The following is a 7,731-nucleotide window of genomic DNA, read 5'->3' as shown; positions in this document are numbered from 1 at the left end:
ATTGGTTAAAGCCAAACTGGTATAGTTTTCTAAAAGTAAACTCAATAGATTTAATTTAAATAATGTTGTAAATGGACTTCAATTAGTATAATTTACAACATAAAGTTTATTAACAATGTTGAATAGTAAAACTATTAAATCTGTCAAAGAAATATAAAAAATACAGCTCAACATAATTTTATAGACCTATAAATGCACAAAAAGTTTTATATCTCCATAATACAAAGACTGTGCTGCATAAGTACCCAGTTATTGATCATATCTGAGATAATCACACAAATGTCCCATTTTAACTGAAATATGAAGAGTTCTGTACTTTGGCATCTTCAAAACTTGCTTCATTTTATCATCAAAGAGAGTAGAATTATTAATAAAATACCCTTTTCTTCTCATTCATATAATTTAGTGGCTATCAATTATGGGTGGCCTTTCCCATATTGTAGAAAAAGTTGAAAAATGACTCATCTATTTAAACATGATCCTTGTATGCACTGCCATATGGGGTTGATGACTGCTAATAAAATTGTTAATGGGATAGTCATTAGATGTTTATCATGCTGAGTGTTCCTATCACATGACTTTCAGGAATTTAAAAAAAATTGGCTTTTTCCCTTTCAGTCATAATCTCTTGTGCAATCCCAGTTGACATCCCCTGGAGCCCTACGATTCTGCAGAATTCTGTTTGCAAAACTCCAGTCCAACTTTATATTTCAGACTGGGAAAATTGCTAGTGTTTGTATTTGGAGGATGGCCAAACACTATAACTGAGAGAATGAAAGGATTTTGTCAATGGTGATGGAGTGTTGCATAAAGGTGATTTAAAGCTGTGCCTTTCAAAAGGAGGCAAGAACCTAAGGGTAGAGGAGCAAAGTAAGAAACTTGGGATTCTTACAGGAGAAGCCTTTGAAGATCTTTCCTTCTTTTGACTTTGCTCTTGACCTAAGAATAGTCATCAAAATTTAAGCTTTCCCTCTGTCATTATCCTGATTAAGTCAGTAAGCCTAATCTATGTGCACAGCTGCAGGTGATGGCTTTGTAGAAAATATGAACCTGACTTCCTTTGCTTTCATTCCTTCATTAGTTCTTTCACAGAGGAAAGAAAATCTAGTCTATTAAGATGTCAGAGTGTTACCATCAGTGGAGTGAGGAATGGTTGAAAGCAACAAAGGGAAGGAAATTTCTGAGTCTAGAGTTCATGAAGAATAATGGGTAACCCTGTGCTTTTTTGATCTATACTAGACTTACAGGGAAGAAATAGTCATTGCATTACATGTACTTTCTCCTTACTCTCTCTTTTCCCTCACCTTCTCTTTTTCATATCAATACCTTCTGTAATATTAATGGTAGTGCTTGTACATAATTGATTGTCATTGCTACATAAAGCTCAATTGTATGAACATATCAAAATTTGTTTCCATTTTGTTCAAGTTCAACTTCTATCATTATTGCTACTATGGGCATTCTTGCACACATCTGTGGTACACATGTATGCATATTTCTATTAAGCTTGTTCCCAGGAACAGAAGTATACTTTCCAACATTTTTTTGCTATGCATTTTATTCACATTAAGAATTACACCTTAGATTTACATACAGAATACACAAAACAGCATGATCATGTATAAGCTCAGCTGTAAAATATGTTTGTAATAGTGGAACTATTCTACAGAACTCAGGGAAAGAGGGAAAGGAAAAGAGAATGATAGAGCAACAGTTACACTGTAAAACATAAGATGTGAAGGTAGAGGATATAAGTGTGTGTATTAAAAGCTGTGGAAAAGTGGGGGTGGGAGGTAAAGAGATAAGGAAGAATAATAGAAGGGGTTGAATGGACCAAAGTAAAGTATACTTATAGTGGGCATACATTGAGAAACCCACTTGAACATCAACTTAAATATTAATAATGAAAAACAGAACTGTAAAATAGGTACAATGTGTATATGTGTGTGAGGGGGTACTAATGGGAGGAGGAAGGTAAATGAAGCAAATTAAGGTGATGGTATATGGTTAATGGGCTTCATATACCTATATGAAATAGAACTGAGAAATCTCTTGCAATTGCTTTAAGTGGAGTGGGGATAGGTTTATACAATATAAGTCTAATTGGAATTGTCATTATGAATCCCCCATATAATGAATATATCCTAATAAAAATTTATATATATATAAATATATAGAGAGAATATATATATTGAATATATATATAATGAATATATCCTAATTAAATATATATATAAATTAAATATAATTTAATATATATTTAATTATATTAAATTAATATATAATATAATTTATATTTTATATAATTTATATATATAAATTATATATAATTTATGTTATATATAATTTATATATATAAATTATATATAATTTATGTTATATATAATTTATATAATTAAAAATATATATATAATGAATATATCCTAATATAAAATTTATATTAAAAAGTAACCCAGTACAACACAAAAATAAAATGGAGAGACAAGTGTAAAATATAAAAAATGTGATTGTGTCTGGTGTTTTTCTACTCTATTTTTTAAACCCTGGGCTACAAAATAAAACCTGATACCTTAGAGTGGTGCAGGCCATATACCCTGCCTCCACTTACTTCAATTTTTTTGTCCTACCTATTTTTGCTTGTAATTTCCTTCATTCTGCCCTTTCTACCATTAGTGCACAACTACTCATCCCATTTTATCCAAACAGCTTATTTTAACCAGACCTCTCCATCCTCAGGGAACCTTACCTGTCTTTGTGAATAGATGGATATTCTACCATGCTCAAGAAGATACCTCTATTATTTTACCAGCCATAGTGTAGCATACTTATTGGTGTACCTGTAAAGTCTTTGAGGAAAATTGTCTTATTCATTACCACAGCTCCAGGGTGTAGCAGAAAACCAATAGTAAAGCACGGAGTCAATAAATATTTATTGTATAAATGAGTTAACTTAAATTCAGAATACTGGGGTTCAGTTCTAGATCTGCTTCTTGTTATCTACTTGAGTTTTGGCAGGTTGCTTATCTTAAGTGAGCCTCAGTTTTATTTACTAGAGTGATCACAATATCCATTCAACTGCTAAAGTTTTTAACATCAAATGAGACAATACAATCATAGTATATATAGCACCTTACAAATGTTTTATTGATTGGAAAATTAGGTGTTTTTTCTTTTGCCTTTGTATGTTTTAAAATCTTTTCACTTGATGTTTAAGTTGTGCTGAATCTGCTTTATAAATCTTAAAATCCTCATGTTAAGTGTCAAATGTGCTTAAATGCATAGTTGGGAGAGTTGTGTAGTCAAGTATTCTATTTACCAGTAGAGTTTAACTTACACCATTCCTAACATTAGATAGATAGATAGACAGACATATTACTTTACTGAATCCAAACTTTCTGTTTTCATTGTGTGTGATGAGAAATAATATATCTTGGAAGAAATTAGAATTACGCGATATGAGACATCTAAAAACTCACACTGTGTAAAAAAATCTGCTTGTGCCCACACACTTACCGATATGTAATTCCAACTCCATTTCACATTTTTAATACAGGTGAAATACTCATTTAAACAAATATGTTTATAACATAAAAGCTATTTATTATTTACCCTATTGACTAGGTTAATCTTTAAATAGTAAAAGTAAGTATAACCCCGTTTTATTAGAAAGAATCTGACAAACACAGAATAAAATTATCAGGGACAAATGCAAGATAGTAAATTGAAGAATGGTAAAAGATGAAAAATAAATCCTGATAAAACTAGAGCAGTGTAGGCTAGGATTATTAACTAAAATTTCTCAAGTTTCCAGGCAGTCATTTTTGCAAGTAAGTGAAACCTACAAGGTATAAGTGGAAGAATTTGCATCTCCTGCTTGCTGAACATGCTGACAAACTGGCTGGAGACCATCCTGAAGAGGGCAGGCTCCATAAGCTTCTACTCATGGTTAAGCACAAATATAGATTCAGTATTACCAGAAGTTTTGACCCTGCGTAAGACATTACAAATTCCTGTTTTATGTTAATTTTCTAGATTTTAAATGTTATTTCCATTTGTTTAAACTGTGTGGGCCAAAAAACCACAGCTTTAAATCAGATCAGGCTTCTTGTCCACAGTTTGCAAAATGTAGGCCCACAAAAAACAGAATAATTGAGAATACAACTTGTGTGTCATCCTTGTGCAGGTGTCATGCTAATTTTCTCTGTATTGTTCCAATATTAGTTATTTGTGCTGCCAAAGTGAGTACCTGAGGATACAATGGTAACGAACATAAATTGAGCATTGGCCAACAATGAAGTGATCTGTAAATGAAGACAATTCATACTACAATGGTTAACAAGCATGGTATTATTGGTAGTATTAGTATTGGATATATGTTTTATCTTTTTATTTTCAGAGCAATGTACAGCAATTAGAATATATCCAGGCAAAATAATTTAAAATAGTACGTCTGGATAGAATAGGAACAGGTTACTTCAAGATTTATCAAGAGATTTACAATTATTTACTCAACTCACATGAAAATTAACTATGATGCCTTACTGCTTCACCTTTGAACTTTTGCATTTGGTGCTTTCTTTGTGTGAAATGACCATCTCTCTAATCTTTACTTGGCTAATTCTGCCAGGATGACATCTCCAGAAATCCTCTTTGTACTCCCTAAACTTAGTTGACTCTCCTAGGTTGTTCATGATAGCATATGCCTATCATAGTACCTGCACTCTGTAAGGACTATTTTGGTTCATTTTTAAATCCTGGGACCTCACCTAATGGTGACATACAATAGATGCATAATAAACATAAATGAATACATAAATGAATCAGTGATTAAATTGATCAATAGATAGATGACTTATCTGGCACAGCTATACACAGGCTACTACTGATTTTCATTTCTTGTTAATTTCCATCCTACCCAGAATCTTGGCCTTGCAATCATTTAACACATATTGGCAAACTGTATACTTGTAGGTGTGATAAGAGAATTAAAACTATTAGCATTTGTTGATTGCCAGTGATGTGCCGTATTTCATTATGTAATCTGCATAACAACTCTAAAAGATAGATATTATTTCCACTTCACAAATTAAAAGAAGTCATGGAGATTATGTAACTTGCTTCAGATCACGTTTATTAAGAAAAGTGGCCACAATTTACAATATTGTCTTCCCCTGCTAGCAGTGCTGTCTTTCTGTAAACTCTGATAAGAAGGGCTACTGAGAGATATTTCAAAAGAGTTGATAGAGTTGGGCTGAGTTTCACAGGATTTTTCCAAGAAAAATTCACTTCTATAGCACCATAACTAGGCATGTAGATTAATGGATTAGGAACAAGCTACTATGTATTTTTTAAAAATATTTTTATTAGTATATGATAGTTATACAGGGGCTTTCTTTGTGACATTTCCATATATATGTATATTATACCCCAGTTTGGTTTAGCCACTCCATTATTTTCTCTGTTACCTCCTTCCTCTTCTTAAAATAACTTCAGCAGCTTCAATGTTCCATATTCATACATGTATATAAAGTACATTGGCTATATTCACCCTCCTTCACACTCTTCATTTACCCTCTCTCTTTGCTTTACGTTCCTGTCCTTCATTGTTCATCTATTCATTGTTCAGTGAAGACTTTATCTGTAAATATATTGTACTTAAATCATTCTAATCCTCCTCCATTACTACTCCTCTCCCCTTCCCCCCACCCTGTTTTGTTCAACAGTTCTCATGTGTCTTGCTCCTATACTGATGTGATGTATTTCATTATTATTATTCCCTTTCATTCTTTTCTTCTTTTCCTCCCCACTTAGTCTCCTCTAACAGTTCTACTTTTGGAAACATCATATACATATATGATAATGTTTGTATTTGTATTGGAACTATCTTACACATATGAAAGAAAACACAAAATCTTTGTCTTTCTGAACCTTGTTAACTTCACTTCAGATGATATTCTCCAGTTCCATTCATTTACCTGAGAATGATAAAATCTCATTCTTCTTTATAACCAAATAAAATTCCATTGTATATAAATACCACATTTTCTTAATCCATTCATTAGTAGTGGGACATCTTGGCTGTTTTCATGGCTTAGCTATTGTGAATACTGCAATAAACATGGATGTTTATTGTAAAGTTACCTTTATTGTAACCCGTCTTACATTCATTCCTTCAGGAATATCCCTAGGAGTGGAATTGCTGGATCATATGACAGTTCTATTTTTAGATTTTTTGAGGAGCCTCCAAACTGTTTTCCATAGTGGTTGTTCTAGTTTACATTCCCACCAACAGTGTATAAGGGTTCCTTTTTCCCCACATCCTCACCAGCATTTGTTGCTGTTTATGCTATTCTTGCAGGCATGAGAGGAAATCTTAATGTGGTTTTGGTTTGTATTTCCCTTATGGTAAGGGATTTTGAGCATTTCTTTATGTGTTTTTTGACCATTTGTACTTCTTCCTATGAAAAAGCTCTATTCAGTTCATCTGACCATTTCTTCATTGGGTCGTTGATTTTTTGGAAGTTTAGTTTTTTATATGTAAATTCTGGTTATTAATCCTTGTCAGCTGTATAGCTGGCAAAGATTTTCTCCCATTCTGTGGGTTTCCTCTTCAATCTAGTGACCATTTCCTTTTCTGTGCAGTTTTTCAGTTCCTTTTAGTCCCATTTATCAATCCTTTCTCTTAGTTGCTGAGCCACTGGAGTTCTATTTATAAAGTTATTGCCTATGCCTATATGTTCTAGTGTATTCCCTACCCTTTCCTGCACTAGTTTCAAAGTTCACACTTTATATTAAAGTCTTTGATCCACTTTGGTTTGATAATATGTACAGGGTGAAAGACATGGCTATAGTTTCAGTCTTCTATCTGAAAATATCCAGTTTCCCAGCAACATTTATTGAAGAGACTCTCATTTCTCCATTGTGTATTTTGAGCACCTTTGTCAAAAATCATATGGCTGTAGCTGCATGGATTTATGTTTAGATCTTCTGTTCCATTGCTATTGCTTTGTAGTATAGTTTGAAGTCAGGTATTGTGATACTGCCAGCATTGCTCTTTTTGCTGAGTATTGCCTTGGCTATTTGCAGTATCTTCTGTTTCCAAATGAATTTTAGGGTAGATTTTTCAATCTCAGCAATGAAAGTCATTGGGATTTTGATGGGAATGGCATTAAACATGTAGATTGCTTTCAGTGGTATAGCCATTTTTACTATGTTGATTCTACCAATCCATGAGCATGGGAGATCTTTCCATCTTCTGTAATCTTCCTCGATGTCTTTCTTCAGGAGTTTGTAATTCTCCTTGTAGAGGTCATTCACATCTTTTGTTAAAATTACTCCTAGTTATTTGATTTTTTTTGAGGCTATTGTAAATGGAATTGTTTCCATGTATTCCTTCTCAGTTTGTTCATTGTTGGTGTATAGAAAAGCTAGTGATTTTTGTAGGTTGATTTTGTATCCTGCCACCTTACTGTAGCTGTTTATGTTGTCTAAGAGTTTTTGGGTAGAGTTTTTTGGGTCTTTAAGGTATAGGATCATACTGTCTGCAAATAAGGATATTTTGACAGTTTCTTTACCTATTTCTATCCCTTTTATTTCTTCTTCTTGCCTAATTGCTCTGTCTAGAAATTCTAGTACTATGTTGAATAGGAGTGGAGATAGTGAGCACCCTTGTCTCGTTCCTGATTTTAGGGGGAATGGTTTCAGTGTTTCACCATTAAGTATGATATTGGC

General features: G+C 32.9%; 1 non-coding gene across 1 annotated transcript; it reads right to left on the bottom strand.

Annotated features, from left to right (window-relative positions):
* Nucleotides 1-4,144: 4,144 nt before the first annotated feature.
* On the bottom strand, nucleotides 4,145-4,246 carry LOC141416274 (U6 spliceosomal RNA). Its single transcript, XR_012441041.1, has one exon. It is a non-coding gene; the product is annotated as a U6 spliceosomal RNA (small nuclear RNA).
* Between the last annotated feature and the right edge of the window lie 3,485 nt (nucleotides 4,247-7,731).

Source organism: Castor canadensis, chromosome 1, assembly GCF_047511655.1.
Source record: "Castor canadensis chromosome 1, mCasCan1.hap1v2, whole genome shotgun sequence".
Lineage (NCBI taxonomy): Eukaryota > Metazoa > Chordata > Mammalia > Rodentia > Castoridae > Castor > Castor canadensis.
Note: the sequence above shows the minus strand (reverse complement) of the source record. Positions and strands in the feature narration are given on the sequence as shown.